Raw genomic sequence first — 16,638 nt, forward strand, 5'->3', positions numbered from 1 at the left:
GTTACTTCTTGTGTACTGGTCAATATATATCCCTCAAACAGATTATCTGATCATTATCACATTGCTGCTTGTGGGAGCTTGCTGTATTCAAATTGGCTGCTGCATTTCCAACATTACAACAGTGACTACACTTCAAAAATATTTCATAGGTTGTAAAGCGCTTTGGGACGTCCTGCAGCCGTGAAAGGCGCTATATAAATGTAAGTCTTTCTTTTTGTTTTTTTTTCAGAAGTGGGCATGGTTCATTGATCCCCATAGAAAGCATCTTCCAACCACCATTGGTTGCTGCTCTACTTAATGATGTCAACGCAGCAAATCTCACTGGTAACAACTGCATTTGACAAAATTATAAACAGACCAACTGCGTAGGAATCGCCGAGTAGTGGAGGCACTCCATGAGGATTCCCTCTGCCTAACACCACCACAATGTGATTGCTTCTCTTTACTTCGGCTGTAAGGAAATATCTGTCTGATGAGCTTCATGAAACAACCCTTCAACCAAGGAGCATTAAAGAACAGTAAGAAGTAACTAAAAGAATAACCTAGTGCGGCAGACAAGGAAGTTAAATATCATAAACTACAAATAGTCTCCACCACGCACAGTCTCCTTTGCTTCTAATTAATTTATTGATCAAGATTCACCATTTTCTTTCATTTTTTAGGTAACCTAGGTGAATATTATATAAATCTGCATGACATTTGAGAAAATAAGCTGGACAACCTATTTCCACTTTCATTTCAATTCTGGTTCCTTTCTCTTCACTTCATTCATATAAAATTAAAGAAAATGGGGGAGAAATTTGGTCACGCCTCAGCTGGGGTGGTGTCCCGGGCGGAGTGGTAGATTTTGCGCCGGCAAATGGTTTGCGTCTGCCACTGCAAAATTCATCAGCTGGGCCCGGAGTTTGGAGTGGGGAACTAAGGGAGCTGTTGCTTTTAGAGTGCTTTTACTCTTTTAGAGTGCTAGGCTGACTGAGCAAGTGAAAATCCAGAGCTAAAGAGCCCGCCCGGAGCAAATTAACAGAGGCCTGGGGTGAAAAAAACCCTGTAAAAACCCAAAGCATTCCCAACACATAGCTCACGCCACCACAACAAAAATTGCAAAGAAAACAATCACACTTACCTGAGGTCGGCATTACATATCTCACTGCGGCCACTACAGCTCAGACTGCCTGTTTTCACAGGCGTTCCCACAAGGACGCGTTATGGAGCGCTAAGGGTCAGGCGGTAGCCAAAAATCGTCCGGTGTTGCAACCAGGGGCGTTGCACACCAGCTCGCCACTTCCAGGTGGTAATGCTCTGCGTCCCGTCGATAGAAGATAGAAAGGAGAATAGTAAAAGTGGAGGGCAGAGAAACCCAAGGCAAAAAATAAAAAGGGCCACATTAAAGCAAAATTCTAAAGGGGCGAAGTGTGTTAAAAAGACAAGCCTGAAGGCTCTGTGCCTCAATGCAAGGAGCATTCGGAATAAGGTGGACGAATTAATTGCACAGATAGCAGTTAATGGATATAATGTAATTGGCAGCACAGAGACATGGCTCCAGGATGACCAAGGCTGGGAACTCAACATCCAGGAGTATTCAACATTTAGGAAGGATAGACAGAAAGGAAAAGGAGGCGGGGTGGCGTTACTGGTTAAAGAGGAAATTAATGCAATAGTAAGGAAAGACATTGTCTTGGATGATGTGGAATCGGATGGGTGGAGCTATGGAATACCAAAGGGCAGAAAATGCTGGTGGGAGTTGTGCACAGACCACCAAACAGTAGTAGTGAGGTTGGGGACAGCATCAAACAAGAAATAAGGGATGTGTGCAATAAAGGTACAGCAGTTATCATGGGCGACTTTAATTTACATATTGATTGGGCTAACCAAACTGGTAGCAATGCGGTGGAGGAGGATTTCCTGAAGTGTATTAAGGATGGTTTTCTTGACCAATATATCGAGGAACCAACTAGAGAACTGGCCATCCTAGACTGGGTGATGTGTAATGAGAAGGGACTAATTAGCAATCTTGTTGTACGAGGCCCCTTGGAGAAGAGTGACCGTAATATGGTAGAATTCTTTATTAAGATGGAGAGTGACACAGTTAATTCAGAAACTAGGGTCCTGAACTTAAGGAAAGCTAACTTCGACAGCATGCGGCGTGAATTGGCTAGAATAGACTGGCAAATGATACTTAAAGGGTTGACGGTGGATAGGCAATGGCAAATATTTATAGATCACATGGATGAACTTCAACAATTATACATTCCTGTCTGGAGTAAAAATAAAACAGGGAAGGTGACTCAACCATGGCTAACAAGAGAAATTAAGGATAGTGTTAGATCTAAGGAAGAGACATATAAATTGGCCAAAAAAGCAGCAAACCTGAGGACTGGGAGAAATTTAGAATTCAGCAGAGGAGGACAAAGGGTTTGATTAGGAGGGGGAAAATATAGTATGAGAGGAAGCTTGCCGGGAACATAAAAACTGACTGCAAAAGCTTCTATAGATATGTGAAGAGAAAAAAATTAGTAAAGACAAACGTAGGTCCCTTGCAGTTGGACTCAGGTGAATTTATAATGGGGAACAAAGAAATGGCAGACCAATTGAACAAATACTTTGGTTCTGTCTTCACGAAGGAAGACACAAATAACCTTCCAGATGTACTAGGGGACCGAGGGTCTAGAGAGAAGGAGGAACTGAAGGATATCCTTATTAGGCAGGAAATTGTGTTGGGGAAATTGATGGGATTGAAGGCCGATAAATCCCCAGGGCCTGATTGTCTGCAACCCAGAATACTTAAAGAATTGGCCCTAGAAATAGTGGATGCATTGGTGATCATTTTCCAACAGTCTATCAACTCAGGATCAGTTCCAATGGACTGGAGGATAGCTAATGTAACACCACTTTTTTAAAAAGGAGGGAGAGAGGAAACGGTTAATTATAGACTGGTTAGCCTGACATCAGTAGTGGGGAAAATGTTGGAATCAATTATTAAGGATGAAATAGCAGCGCATTTGCAAAGCAGTGACAGGATCGGTCCAAGTCAGCATGGATTTATGAAGGGGAAATCATGCTTGACAAATCTTCTGGAATTTTTTGAGGATGTAACTAGTAGATTGGACAAGGGAGAACCAGTGGATGTGGTGTATTTGGACTTTCAAAAGGCCTTTGATAAGGTCCCACAGAAGAGATTGGTGTGCAAAATCAAAGCACATTGTATTGGGGGTAATGTACTGGCATGGATAGAGAATAGGTTGGCAGACAGGAAGCAGAGAGTTGGGATAAATGGGTCCTTTTCAGAATGGCAGGCAGTGACTAGTGGAGTGCCGCATGGCTCAGTGCTGGGACCCCAGCTCTTTACAATATACATTAATGATTTGGATGAAGGAATTGAATGTAATATCTCCAAGTTTGCAGATGACACTAAACTGGGTGGCGGTGTGAGCTGTGAGGAGGATGCTAAGAGGCTGTAGGGTGATTTGGACAGGTTAGGTGAGTGGGCAAATGCATGGCAGAAGCAGTATAATGTGGATAAATGTGAGGTTATCCATTTTGGAGGCAATAACACAAAGGCAGAATATTATCTGAATAGCGGCAGATTAGGAAAAGGGGAGGTGCAACGAGACCTGGGTGTCATGGTTCATCGGTCATTGAAAGTTGACATGCAGGTGCAGCAGGCGGTGAAGAATGCAAATGGCATGATGGCCTTCATAGCGAGAGGATTTGAGTATAGGAGCAGGGAGGTCTCACTGCAATTGTACAGGGCCTTGGTGAGGCCTCACCTGGAATATTGTGTTCAGTTTTGGTCTCCTAATCTGAGGAAGGATGTTCTTGCTATTGAGGGAGTGCAGCGAAGGTTCACCAGACTGATTCCAGGGATGGCTGGACTGACATATGAGGAGAGACTGGGCCTTTATACACTGGAGTTTAGAAGGATGAGAGGGGATCTCATAGAAATATATAAGATTCTGACGGGACGGGACAGGTTAGATGCGGGAAGAATGTTCCTGATGTTGGGAAAGTCTAGAACCAGGGACACAATCTTAGGATAAGGGGTAAGCCATTTAGGACTGAGATGAGGAGAAATTTCTTCACTCAGAGAGTTGTTAACCTGTGGAATTCTCTATCGCAGAGAGTTGTTGATGCCAGTTCATTGGATATATTCAAGAGGGAGTTAGATATGGCCCTTACGGCTAAAGGGATCAAGGGGTATGGAGAGAAAGCAGGAAAGGGGTACTGAGGTGAATGATCAGCCATGATCATATTGAATGGTGGTGCAGGCTCGAAGGGCCAAATGGCCTACTCCTGCACCTATTTTCTATGTTTCTATGATACCAACACCAAATGTCCCGGTGGGACGCTGGAAGCTGACCGCCCGGGCGCAATTGCTTTCCACTACCATTGCTGCCCCTAAGGGGTGCTAAGAGGGGCGGCAGGAGACCGAATTTCCACCCAAGTTGTTGGTCAGAGGCACAGAATAAACAATTAATGAACAAACACAATACCTGGTTGTTATTGAATTTCTAATCACACATTACCATTAAATTATCATTGTTCTGAATCTGAGGACAGTTTACTGGAACCATTACCGGGGAAGATTTATAATGATTATTCTCAGCACGGAACATTTACAGGGTTTTTGAAAATCTCCAACTAGCAGCCATTGGCACTCTAAGTGCACACAAGTACATGCAAATCATCTGACTTCACTTCCAGCAAAGGAGGAGCTTCCAGGAATGCAACACAACAGAGCCCATTTAAGATCAAGCTGATAAGCTCAATTCCATTTCAGGAAAAAATTAAGACAGCAACACTCTTCAAAGTGCTCAAAAATAGCTTTATTTTTTAAATTGCAGCTGGCACATAGTTTTCCATATTGTTTTGATTCACCACACTATCCACCAATCTGACTTATACTTCTGGAAATGTATTTTTTGAAAAGACGGCTTCATCAAAGTTAAGCTTAGAGCATGCAACTTTAATATTTTAATGCATTTAAAAAATGAATTGAAAGGTGGATGGAGGAAGGGAAAGCATTGCCACTAAATTTCTGGTTGCTTTATGCAACTATAATGTAGTGACATCAATTTGCATCAAAGACTGTCATATTTATCACAGCTATTGTGTTTTCCCAATCTCTGTGAAATGCTCCAAGCAATCCTTCGATCACGGTGCTGGTAAACACTATCAAGAGTTACAGTAAAGCGTCTACTGGAGTGAATTTGTCACTGTGTGTACATAAGGTGATGTAGAAATCTAAGTTCTTTGGTTACAACGGGATTGTACATTTGTGCTGTAAGACCATCTGGATATAACTTTACCTGTTTGTTAGAGGGGATGGTAGCTACTAATAAGTACCAATATAGGTTGCTTCCTTGGTTTCATTTTATCTTATTTAAGTTATTTCAGTTTTATGGCTCTATTTGCGGCAGTGCCAGGGAGAACAGCGCCACAATACATCACTGTGGTCAGTGCTGCAGGCCAGATGTTTCAATTCCAGTCTTTTTAAAAATTCATTCTTGGGATTTTGGTGTCACGAGCAAGACCGGCATTTATTGCATATCCCTAGTTTCCCTTGCGCAGGTGGTGGTAAATTTTCTTCTTAAACCGCTGCAGTCCGTGTGGTGAACGAACTTCCACAGTGCTGTTAGGGAGGGAGTTCCAGGATTTTGATCCAGCGATTATGAAGGAACGGCAATGTATTTCCAAGTCAGGATGGTGTGACTTGGAGGGGAACTTGCAGGTGATGGCGCTCCCATTAACCTGCTGCCCTCATCCTTCAAGGTGGAATTTTTGGTTTGAGAGGGCCGTCGAAGAAACCTTGCTGAGTTGCTATAGTGCAGCCCGTAGGTAGTACACATTGCAGGCATGATACGCTGTTGGTGGAGGGGGTCGATGTTTAAGGTGGTGGATGGGCTGTTGGTAAAGCTATTTTTCTGTCTATTGGTTAATTCCTTCTTTTATAACCAGACAAATTGAAACATAGAAAATAGGTGCAGGAGTAGACCATTCAGCCCTTCGAGCCTGCACCGCCATTCAATGAGTTCATGGCTGAACATGCAACTTCAGTACTCCCTTCCTGCTTTCTCGCCATACCCCTTGATCCCCCGAGTAGTAAGGACTTCATCTAACTCCCTTTTGAATATATTTAGTGAATTGGCCTCAACTACTTTCTGTGGTAGAGAATTCCACAGGTTCACCACTCTCTGGGTGTAGAAGTTTCTCCTCATCTCGGTCCTAAATGGCTTACCCCTTATCCTTAGACTGTGACCCCTAGTTCTGGACTTCCCCAACATTGGGAACATTCTTCCTGCATCTAACCTGTCTAACCCTGTCAGAATTTTAAACGTTTCTATGAGGTCCCCTCTCATTCTTCTGAACTCCAGTGAATACAAGCCCAGTTGATCCAGTCTTTCTTGATAGGTCAGTCCCACCATCCCGGGAATCAGTCTGGTGAATCTTCGCTGCACTCTCTCAATAGCAAGAATGTCCTTCCTCAAGTTAGGAGACCAAAACTGTACACAATACTCCAAGTGTGGCCTCACCAAGGCCCTGTACAACTATAGCAACACCTCCCTGCCCCTGTACTCAAATCCCCTCGCTATGAAGGCCAACATGCCATTTGCTTTCTTAACCGCCTGCTGTACCTGCATGCCAACCTTCAATGACTGATGTACCATGACATCCAGGTCTCGTTGCACCTCCCCTTTTCCTAATCTGTCACCATTCAGATAATAGTCTGTCTCTCTGTTTTTACCACCAAAGTGGATAACCTCACATTTATCCACATTATACTTCATCTGCCATGCATTTGCCCACTCACCTAACCTATCCAAGTCACTCTGCAGCCTCATAGCATCCTCCTCGCAGCTCACACTGCCACCCAACTTAGTGTCATCCGCAAATTTGGAGATACTACATTTAATCCCCTCATCTAAATCATTAATGTACAATGTGAACAGCTGGGGCCCCAGCCCAGAACCTTGTGGTACCCCACTAGTCACTACCTGCCATTCTGAAAAGTACCCATTTACTCCTACTCTTTGCTTCCTGTCTGACAACCAGTTCTCAATCCACGTCAGCACACTACCCCCAATCCCATGTGCTTTAACTTTGCACATTAATCTCTTGTGTGGGACCTTGTCGAAAGCCTTCTGAAAGTCCAAATATACCACATCAACTGGTTCTCCCTTGTCCACTTTACTGGAAACATCCTCAAAAAATTCCAGAAGGTTTGTCAAGCATGATTTCCCTTTCACAAATCCATGCTGACTTGGACCTATCATGTCACCATTTTTCAAATGCACTGCTATGACATCTTTAATAATTGATTCCATCATTTTATCCACTACTGAGGTCAGGCTGACCGGTCTATAATTCCCTGTTTTCTCTCTCCCTCCTTTTTTAAAAAGTGGGGTTACATTGGCTACCCTCCACTCGATAGGAACTGATCCAGAGTCAATGGAATGTTGGAAAATGACTGTCAATGCATCCGCTATTTCCAAGGCCACCTCTTTAAGTAATCTGGGATGCAGTCCATCAGGCCCTGGGGATTTATCGGCCTTCAATCCCATCAATTTCCCCAACACAATTTCCCGACTAATAAAGATTTCCTTCAGTTCCTCCTCCTTACTAGGCCCTCTGACCCCTTTTATATCCGGAAGGTTGTTGGTGTCCTCCTTAGTGAATACCGAACCAAAGTACTTGTTCAATTGGTCCGCCATTTCTTTGTTCCCCGTTATGACTTCCCCTGATTCTGACTGCAGGGAACCTACGTTTGTCTTTACTAACCTTTTTCTCTTTACATACCTATAGAAACTTTTGCAATCCGCCTTAATGTTCCCTGCAAGCTTCTTCTCATACTCCATTTTCCCTGCCCTAATCAAACCCTTTGTCCTCCTCTGCTGAGTTCTAAATTTTTCCCAGTCCCCGGATTCGCTGCTATTTCTGGCCAATTTGTATGCCACTTCCTTGGCTTTAATACTATCCCTGATTTCCCTTGATAGCCACGGTTGAGCCACCTTCCCTTTTTTATTTTTACGCCAGACAGGAATGTACAATTGTTGTAGTTCATCCATGCGGTCTCTAAATGTCTGCCATTGCCCATCCACAGTCAACCCCTTAAGTATCATTCGCCAATCTATCCTAGCCAATTCACGCCTCATACCTTCAAAGTTACCCTTCTTTAAGTTCTGGACCATGGTCTCTGAATTAACTGTTTCATTCTCCATCCTAATGCATTCTCCATCCTAATGCAGAATTCCACCATATTATGGTCACTCTTCCCCAAGGGGCCTTCCTCTTGTGACCTTCCTCTCCCTTTCATGGTTGCTTTCAAATATGGAATTTTGATTTAATTCTACTTTGAAAAGAATAGTGCTGGGCTGTATGACAGAAGAAGTTAATAGTTTCGATAAGATTCTAATATTCTATGTATAACATTAACTTATTGGACAATTAATGAAATAGATTATTAGAGACAAATGCCATGATTTTGCCAACTGTGGTGCGTCTGGGGTGACAGGGTTCTTTAGCCTGGTTCCGGCCCGCTCCTGGTTCTAGCCCGCACTCTCCAAGTAATTTTATGTTGACGGGGCTTGTTAAGCCCACCCAGCGAGGTTCCAGCCAATTAAAAGGAAGCGGGTCTGATGATGACATTTGATGACGCGTCATCAGCCAGTTTCCTTAAAGGGACAATGGCCAATTTGATTTTGATATTTGTGCTGTCAGTGTTCTACAGCATTGAGGTTCTGCAAACACTGACAAGCACTGCACAGATGTGCAGGGCTGCACCCAAGCTCTCCCATGACGCCCTGCATATGCTTTTGGAGTCACAGCATGCAGGAAGGTTCTCTTCTCTTCCAATGGGCAGAAGAGACCTCCCCAGGAGACCAACACAGCCTGGTTGTACAGTCCATAGGAGGGTACAAGCAGGGATGTCGTCAGGAGGACTCGGCTGCAGTGTAGAAAACCTTTCAATGATCTCAGATCACAAAACGTTACTGCAAAGCCACACTCACCCTCATCCTGCTGTGCCACTCATCACATCCCTATCACTCTGCCTTCTCTACCCTGTTCCTGTACATCCTTACTCACACCAACTTACCTTGCATCTCCACTCATTCCTCTCTCACTATTTACATTGTCACTTCCCCATCTCACTAGCCACCCCTCACACTCACCCTCATCATTGTCCAACAACAATAAGGGTAGGCATTTGGGTGTTTTAGCCAATGTTCATGTAAAGTTTTGCTAATGTGTTGTCAAACCTTGAAATCTTTATTTTTTAACACTTTGCCTTCCTGGACAGATTTGTGTGCACCTTAGGAGTTGGCTTAGTGAATTGCAGTGAATAGTAAGACATAACGTTAACACCACCCCGCCCCCCCGCTGGCAATGGTGATGAATGTGAAAGGAATGGCTTGGTCATTGTAGGAATGTTTTATGGTGTTGATGTGGGGTGGTGCCACCCTGGTGCATCATGTGGCAGCCAGGGTTAACAGCATCAAGTGATGTAACTCTGGCCATGGTGAGGCCATCCCTGATAACCCGGGCAGCAATGTGGTCGGGTTCTGATGCCCTGTGTCCTGTGCAGCATCTGTTGATTGTGGAGAAGTTTGGTGTTGTTGTTGGTGCTGCTGGTGTTGGATTGATCATGGTGGGATTCTGAGGACCAAGGTGAGAGAGCTGATGGAATAGATGGCAGGTGAAGTAGAGATGACAGAAAGGACCAGTCAGTGGTAAGATAGGTCAGACTGGATGGAGACTTGTGGAAAGACTTGCAACATGGTGAATCTATTGTGGAAATGCAATGAGGAAGAGCTTGGGGGTGAAATTCTCCTCGATTGAGGTTACTAACCTGCTCGGGGTGGGACTGAATTGGACATACCGCCCCTCAAAGGAAGTGGAGCGCAATGTCACGTGCTCCACTTCCTTTAGGGCACTAACGGGGCACGATCGGGAGCGCTACTTGGATGCTTGCGTAGCGCTGATGCGATTCAATGCCACCCCCTTCGTTTAAAGGGGAGGGCTGCTGCGCACTCTGCAAGCCCTCTGATGGCCATACTTGGCCTCCCAGGCATCAATGTGGTCAGGTGCTGATGCCCTGTGTCTTCTGCAGCATCAGGCGATTGCGGAGATGGTTGGTGTTGTTATTGCTGCTGCTGTGTGCCTGCTGATGGTGGTATTGGGGCTGATTGTGGTGGGATTCTGAGGACTAAGGTGACATTTTTTTAAGGGCACCGATGCTGATGGAATTATTGGCAGCTGAAGTTGAGATGACAGAAGCGATTTGTCAATGGTGAGAGAGGTTGTTCGAAGAAGGTTGCAGTCGATAGAAAGTTTACTCCAAACACTTCCAATCCGCATAAAGCTCAAAAGTGTATTTCAAATCCTGAAGGCTTCACGCTCTAAGATTGGAAAGAGAACAGCTGTGAAATGGTAGCTTTTCATAGAATCTTGGAAATTTACAGGACAGAAGGAGGCCAGTTCGGCCCACACTTGCAGCTGTCAATTATTCAGAAGAATGTATACTCAATGAAAACCCAACCTACTTGCCTGATGTGATCCCTGAATGCTGTGAACGTCATCAAAAACCTGGAAAAATGGTAAGTAGAGGGTAAACTTGTCTTTAATCGGCTTTTAACTAGCTCTTAATGATATAAATTGCCTTCCCTACCACTTGGTGTTGGCTCTGTTGAGCACTGACAGTCCCAACCCCTGGGAGGCTAGCTTGGAGGTGAGTTAACAGTAGGGTACTGACCCACTGTCAATCATTTTCATTTGGACAGCTGACCCACTTCCAATTCTGCCCTCGCAACACTGGTAAAACTCCAGCCCAAGTCTGTGTTACTGGTCTGAGACAGGTAACTACTATTACAGCCAGTTTAACCCATGTTATACTGAGGGTTGCTTGTGACCTGGAACAGTACTCTCAGTGCCAGGGAGAGCTCTGGGCATTCATGTTTACAAATGGGCACAGGTCCACATCCAGCCGTCAATTTTGAATATTTTGAAAGTGTCTGCATTCTCAAGATATTTATAAAAAACTCTACTTTCATTAATAAGACACCCAGGAGATCCAACGGATGCAAGTACTTTTTAATTTTGTTAGTGCACTGGAGTGTCACTCCATGGGTTGTCAAATGAAAACATTGAATGAGATGCAATGCAAACAGAAGTGGTAGTGTAGCTGCACCCATAATTGCAACTTATACTGCTTCCAGACCCTAGATTGGCCATTGTCCTGTATGCTCCCTGTAAATATTCATTCAAAATCAGAATTTAATTTGTGTCAAGTTAAGTTGCTGTAGCTAGGAAAATTCAGACATCCTCTAGATACTAGTACTGGGTATCTAGGGGCTGAAATTTCCTATCGTCCCGGTTGGGGGCGGTAATCTTTCCAGGACCGGACATTCTGCGCCCAGCACAGCTGTCCCGCCCAGGAAGTGAAATTCTGGTAACCGCCCATCACAGGAAGTGGAGCACAATGTCGCGCGCTCCACTTCCTTTTGGGGCAGGATGGAGGGCACTACCTGAGCATACTGCGGTGCGCTATACTAACGTGTTTCAACACCCCTCCCCTTCTATTAAAGGAGAGGGATGCTGCGAGCTCTGCACAGCCCTTTGATATCCTCCACTGGACCATCAGGGCTAAGCGGTGCCGTGGCCATAGCCCGGCACTGAAACGGAGTGCCGGGTTGCACGATCATGGCCTGGACCCCGCAACATCGTGCGACTGCAGCCAGACCTTAATGTCTCCTTTAACTATTGCCCCACGATGGGTGTCCGGCCCTACTCGCGACCTGTGAGGCTGGCCACTTTCTGCCGCGGGGCGAAAAGAGGTTGCCACGCACGGCGATGACATCATCGCCGGAGCCCCAGCGGCCCGGTGCTCTACCAGCGGGGCGCGGCGCAAATGTATTCGTGCCTCCGTTAAATCCCGCACAATTTCGTGGAAGCCGGTAGCACCCCCCCTTAGAAGCACTAATGGCAGGCACACAACAGGGGAATTTCGGCCCCATAAACTTTCCCAGTGCACTATCAATTACAAGTTATCGCTCCTCCACACTGGAGCCGGTAGCATTTGTTCAGTTGCTACTAATTTTGGTATTAGCAGAAAAGGGATCGAAATCAATTATTTCTTCAGTCTAAGCCAGACTCTAAAATAAAATATGGTATATTTTTGGCTGTTAGATAGTTTAATTGAAATTGTCTGTAAAAGATATCAAGGTTAACGGAAGCTCAAGCAACCTCTTGGACATTTCCAATTTGGCTCAAGGGAGCATTTGTGTAACTTTGTATAATTTAAAAGTGTTCCTCTTACTTTGTGTAGGCGAGTAATAAGCTTATTGATCAGATATGGATTGAGTATACATGATGAAACCAAAAAGGAAACTGCATAAATATTAACCCTGTGTAGCATCTTTGGTAACTGAAAATATACCTGATTGGTTTTTCTATTAGGACCATGCGTTAGTCATTAGTGGGAGTCTTATTACTTATTAAAATGTTTGAAAACTAATTCTTCTCTTGGTGATCTGGACATAAGACTTTGCATATGGACAACCATTAATATATTCTAAAATAAACCAAAAAGTTTATTCGGGGGAGATTGGATGGTGCAGTGGGTTCATACTTTTCATCTCAGGGATCTGGATATAGATGCAGCCTTGACTGATGGGTTGAAAGTTTCTCTTGTCTGTAAGAGTCCTATTGAAAATAGGCTGAGGCAATCCCAATAAAGTTCCTACTCGGCATTGTCACACATTACAAAACTGTCTCTATTATGATGGCAAATTGGCAGTCTCATTCAGAGAGGCTACGGGATAGAATGGTGGTGTGGGAAATGGAAAATATCTCACTCATGCAGTAAGAGTGCTTTTCTGAGATTGGTTTAGGATAGAGAAAGGTTTGAGGAAAAAATAGCTTAGTCTGCTTTTCCTCACCAATTTTTCTCTGATCTGCTAATTGTCTCCCTCCTTCTGAAGATGTAGACACCTTAAGGAGGTAGGATTTCATGGGGATCAATTACTCACTGGTACCTTGTCTAAGTGAACATGATTCATAAATGAGCCTTAGCCGTGACTGTCAGCAGGCTATTCAATCATGATGAGCATCAGAGACAAGCCAGATCCTGTCCTTACCCAACATGCACAATGCGCGCTTCCAGAAGGGCTTATTTTTCTTTTCCTTTCCTAAGGCCAATTATAGCTACCCACTGCCATATTGGTTGACTTCAGACCCACCTGTTTCTTGATTGATTTAAGCTCCAGCTCCTTGCCTTCTCAATTTATCTAGCTACACTCTCTTCTACAGAATAAGGTTAACAGAACTAACGCCAAATTAGCTATTTGGATTGAAAATTTGGCTAGCAGTAGGAAACAGAAGGGATAAAATGACAAGCTTTGACCTAGAAAGCAAGTGGAATTGTGCAGATATTTTTTTTGGACCTTGAATTATTTGCTAGGAGGATAATGCTTACAATACAATTACATTTACCGAAGACACAAAGCTCCGTAGCATATGACCAGTTCAGAAGAAATTGATAGTAATCAAGGAATCTGGGCAAATTATGTGAAGGGTCTAAAGACTGGAAGGTCGATAATAATGTACTTTCTTTTTAGAATGGGGTGCCTCTGCTTTCAGGAAAGGCACCACCTAATGCAACAGACACAGATCAACAGGTACTGCCGTTTATAAGGAGGGCATCACTGGTAATTTAGAGTGTTGCTTTCTCCTTTAGTTGGTTAACAGAGCTGAGTATTTCCAGCATTTTCTGTTTTTACTTTAGAAAAGATTGAAGCTGGGATAGTGATTCTTCACCATTCACTGAAAATATCGAAAGTGAATGGTGTTATCAAAAAAGCTAAACATCTACTCGATGCACATTGAGGGCATTTGATTACATGTTCAAACAGATTATTTTAATCCCGTGAAACACATTGATAAGACTACATTTAGAATATTGTGTACAGTTTTGGTTAACCTTTCTTAAAAAGGATACTGGGGAAATGAAGGGTATAATCAGGTTGTATCTGGGGCTTAAAACTTAAATTATAATAAAAAGACTTCTGGAAATAATGGGGAACCAATGGTCTAGAGAGAATGAGGAACTTAAAGAAATCAGTGGAAGTAAAGAGATAGGGCTGGATTTTACACTTTTGTGCTTATTGCCCAAAAATGGGCCTTATTTCCAGTATGGGCGGTAAAAATGGGTTTTCAGATCACCGGCTTCTCGCCCATTCTCAAAGCACCTAGTCTCCATTTTTGAAATTGGGCGTTACCACGAGCGATATGAAATAGGCGGTAGCGATAAATCTCGCTAACCTTCTGCCATAAAGTGTCAGTGTCCTTAGCAATGGCACGGCAATACTCGATTCCTGCGATTCAGGAGGTCAAAGGTCATCATGACATGCGCAGAAGAAAAGACAGAGAGAGAGGGAGCTGAGAGGCACTGAAGGTGTGTGTGGCTGTGGTGTGGCTGCTTTAAGAGGAAGGAGGGTGACTTTAGAGCTATACAACAAATAGGGAAGCAAAAATTAGCTGTTACCAGCCACATATTTGCCCGAATTTGGCCTATAACGGAGAGAGAGGAGGAGGCATCACAGCACGCTGTGGAGACTGACACTGGAAAGAGCATTAAGTAGGGAGAGGAGCACATTGGAGGGCGCAAAAGAGCGAGGAGGTTCTCAGACGAGGCAAATACCTCCCTCCTGTGGTGATTTGACACAGGGAGGGCGTGCGAAGCCCATCCCAAAGGCCTACCAGAAAATATGGACCGAGATAGCAGAAGTGGTCTCTATTGTGTTCCTAACACAGATGAGGCTGCACACAGGGAGGTAAAAGTAACAGTGACCTCAGTCTTTAATAAGATACTCCAGAGTGAGGAACAGGACTTAGGGGCCGGCTTATATACAGTGCTCCCAAGGGATGCTGGGATCCCTTGGGACTTCAGGGGATGAGCTCCCTGGTGGAAGAACATGGGAGTGCATGCTTTACAGATACACAACATCACTCCCCCCCCCAAAGTCAAAGTGAAAACTATTTACAAGGTGAGACGGTCGGGAGCCTTTCTTTCCCTGGTGGACCGCCTCGGTACAAATGTCTGTTCTGGTGTGTTGGCTGTGCCCTCGCTGGGCTTGCGTGTTATTGGCCCTGCAGGGCTGCGAGGTGAGCCTGGCGTTGCTGGGCTGTTGGGTGTGATGGGTTCGATTTCCTGGTCCGGCATGGTGTCGTTGATCCTTTGGGTGTGTGTTGTGGGCTCGAAAAAGGTGGTGTCTGCTGTGGGTTGTTCAGGGCAGTCTGTGAACCGCAGCCTCATTTGGTCCAGGTGCTTTCTTCAAATTTATCCATTGTCTAGTTTGACTTCAAGCATCCTATTCCCTTCTTTAGCTATCACCGTGCCCGCGATCCACATGGGACCATGTCCATAGTTTAGCACATACACAGGGTCATTCAGATCAATTTCCCGTGACACAGTGGTGCGACCATCATTTACATTTTGTTGCTGCCGCCTTCTCTCTACCTGATCATGCAGGTTGGGGTGAACCAGCGAGAGTCTGGTTTTAAATCTCCTTTTCATGAGTAGCTCAGCCAGGGGCACCCCTGTGAGTGAGTGGGGTGTCGTGCAGTAGCTGAGCAGTATTCAGGACATACGGGTTTGGAGTGAGCCTTCTGTGACTCGTTTAAGGCACTGTTTGATGGTTTGTACTGCCCGCTCTGCCTGCCCATTGGAGGCTGGTTTAAACGGGACCGAGGTGACATGTTTGATCCCATTGCGGGTCATGAATTCTTTAGATTCGGCACTGGTGAAACATGGTCCGTTGTCACTGACCAGTATGTCAGGCAGGCCGTGGGTGGCAAACATGGCCTTCAGGCTTTCAATGGTGGCGGTGGCGATGCTTCCCAACATTATTTCACATTCAATCCATTTTGAAAAAGCATCTATCATCATCAGGAACATTTTACCGAGAAACAGGCCCGCATAGTCGACATGGATCCTCGACCATGGTCTGGAGGGCCAGGACCACAAACTTAGTGGTGCCTCTCTGGGCGCGTTGCTCAACTGAGCACATACGCTGCATTGCCGTACACAGGACTCTAAGTCAAAGTCGATACTGGGCCACCACACGTGGGATCTGGCTATCGCTTTCATCATTACGATACCTGGGTGTGTGCTGTAGAGATCCGAGATGAACGTCTGCCTGCCCTTTTTGTGTAGCACTACATGGTTACCCCACAACAGGCAGTCTGCCTGAATGGACAGCTCGTCCTTTCGCCGCTGGAACGGCTTGATTGGCTCTTGCATTTCAATGGGGATGCTGGCCCAGCTCCCATGCAGTACACAGTTTTTTACTAGGGACAGCAGAGGATCTTGGCTGGTCCAAATCCTAATCTGGCGGGCCGTGACAGGTGATTTATCATTTTCAAACGCTTCCATGACCATCAACAAGTCTGCGGGCTGTGCCACCATCAACAAGTTTGCAGGCTGCGCTATTTCCACCCCCATGGTGGGCAATGGTAGCCGACTGAGAGCATCCGCACAGTTCTCGGTGCCTGGCCTGTGGTGGATGGTATAGTTATACGCTGATAGCGCAAGTGCCCACCTTTGTATGTGGGCTGAGGCATTAGTATTTTTCCCCTTGTTTTCAG

The sequence above is a fragment of the Pristiophorus japonicus genome, chromosome 7, assembly GCF_044704955.1.
Source record: "Pristiophorus japonicus isolate sPriJap1 chromosome 7, sPriJap1.hap1, whole genome shotgun sequence".
NCBI lineage: Eukaryota > Metazoa > Chordata > Chondrichthyes > Pristiophoridae > Pristiophorus > Pristiophorus japonicus.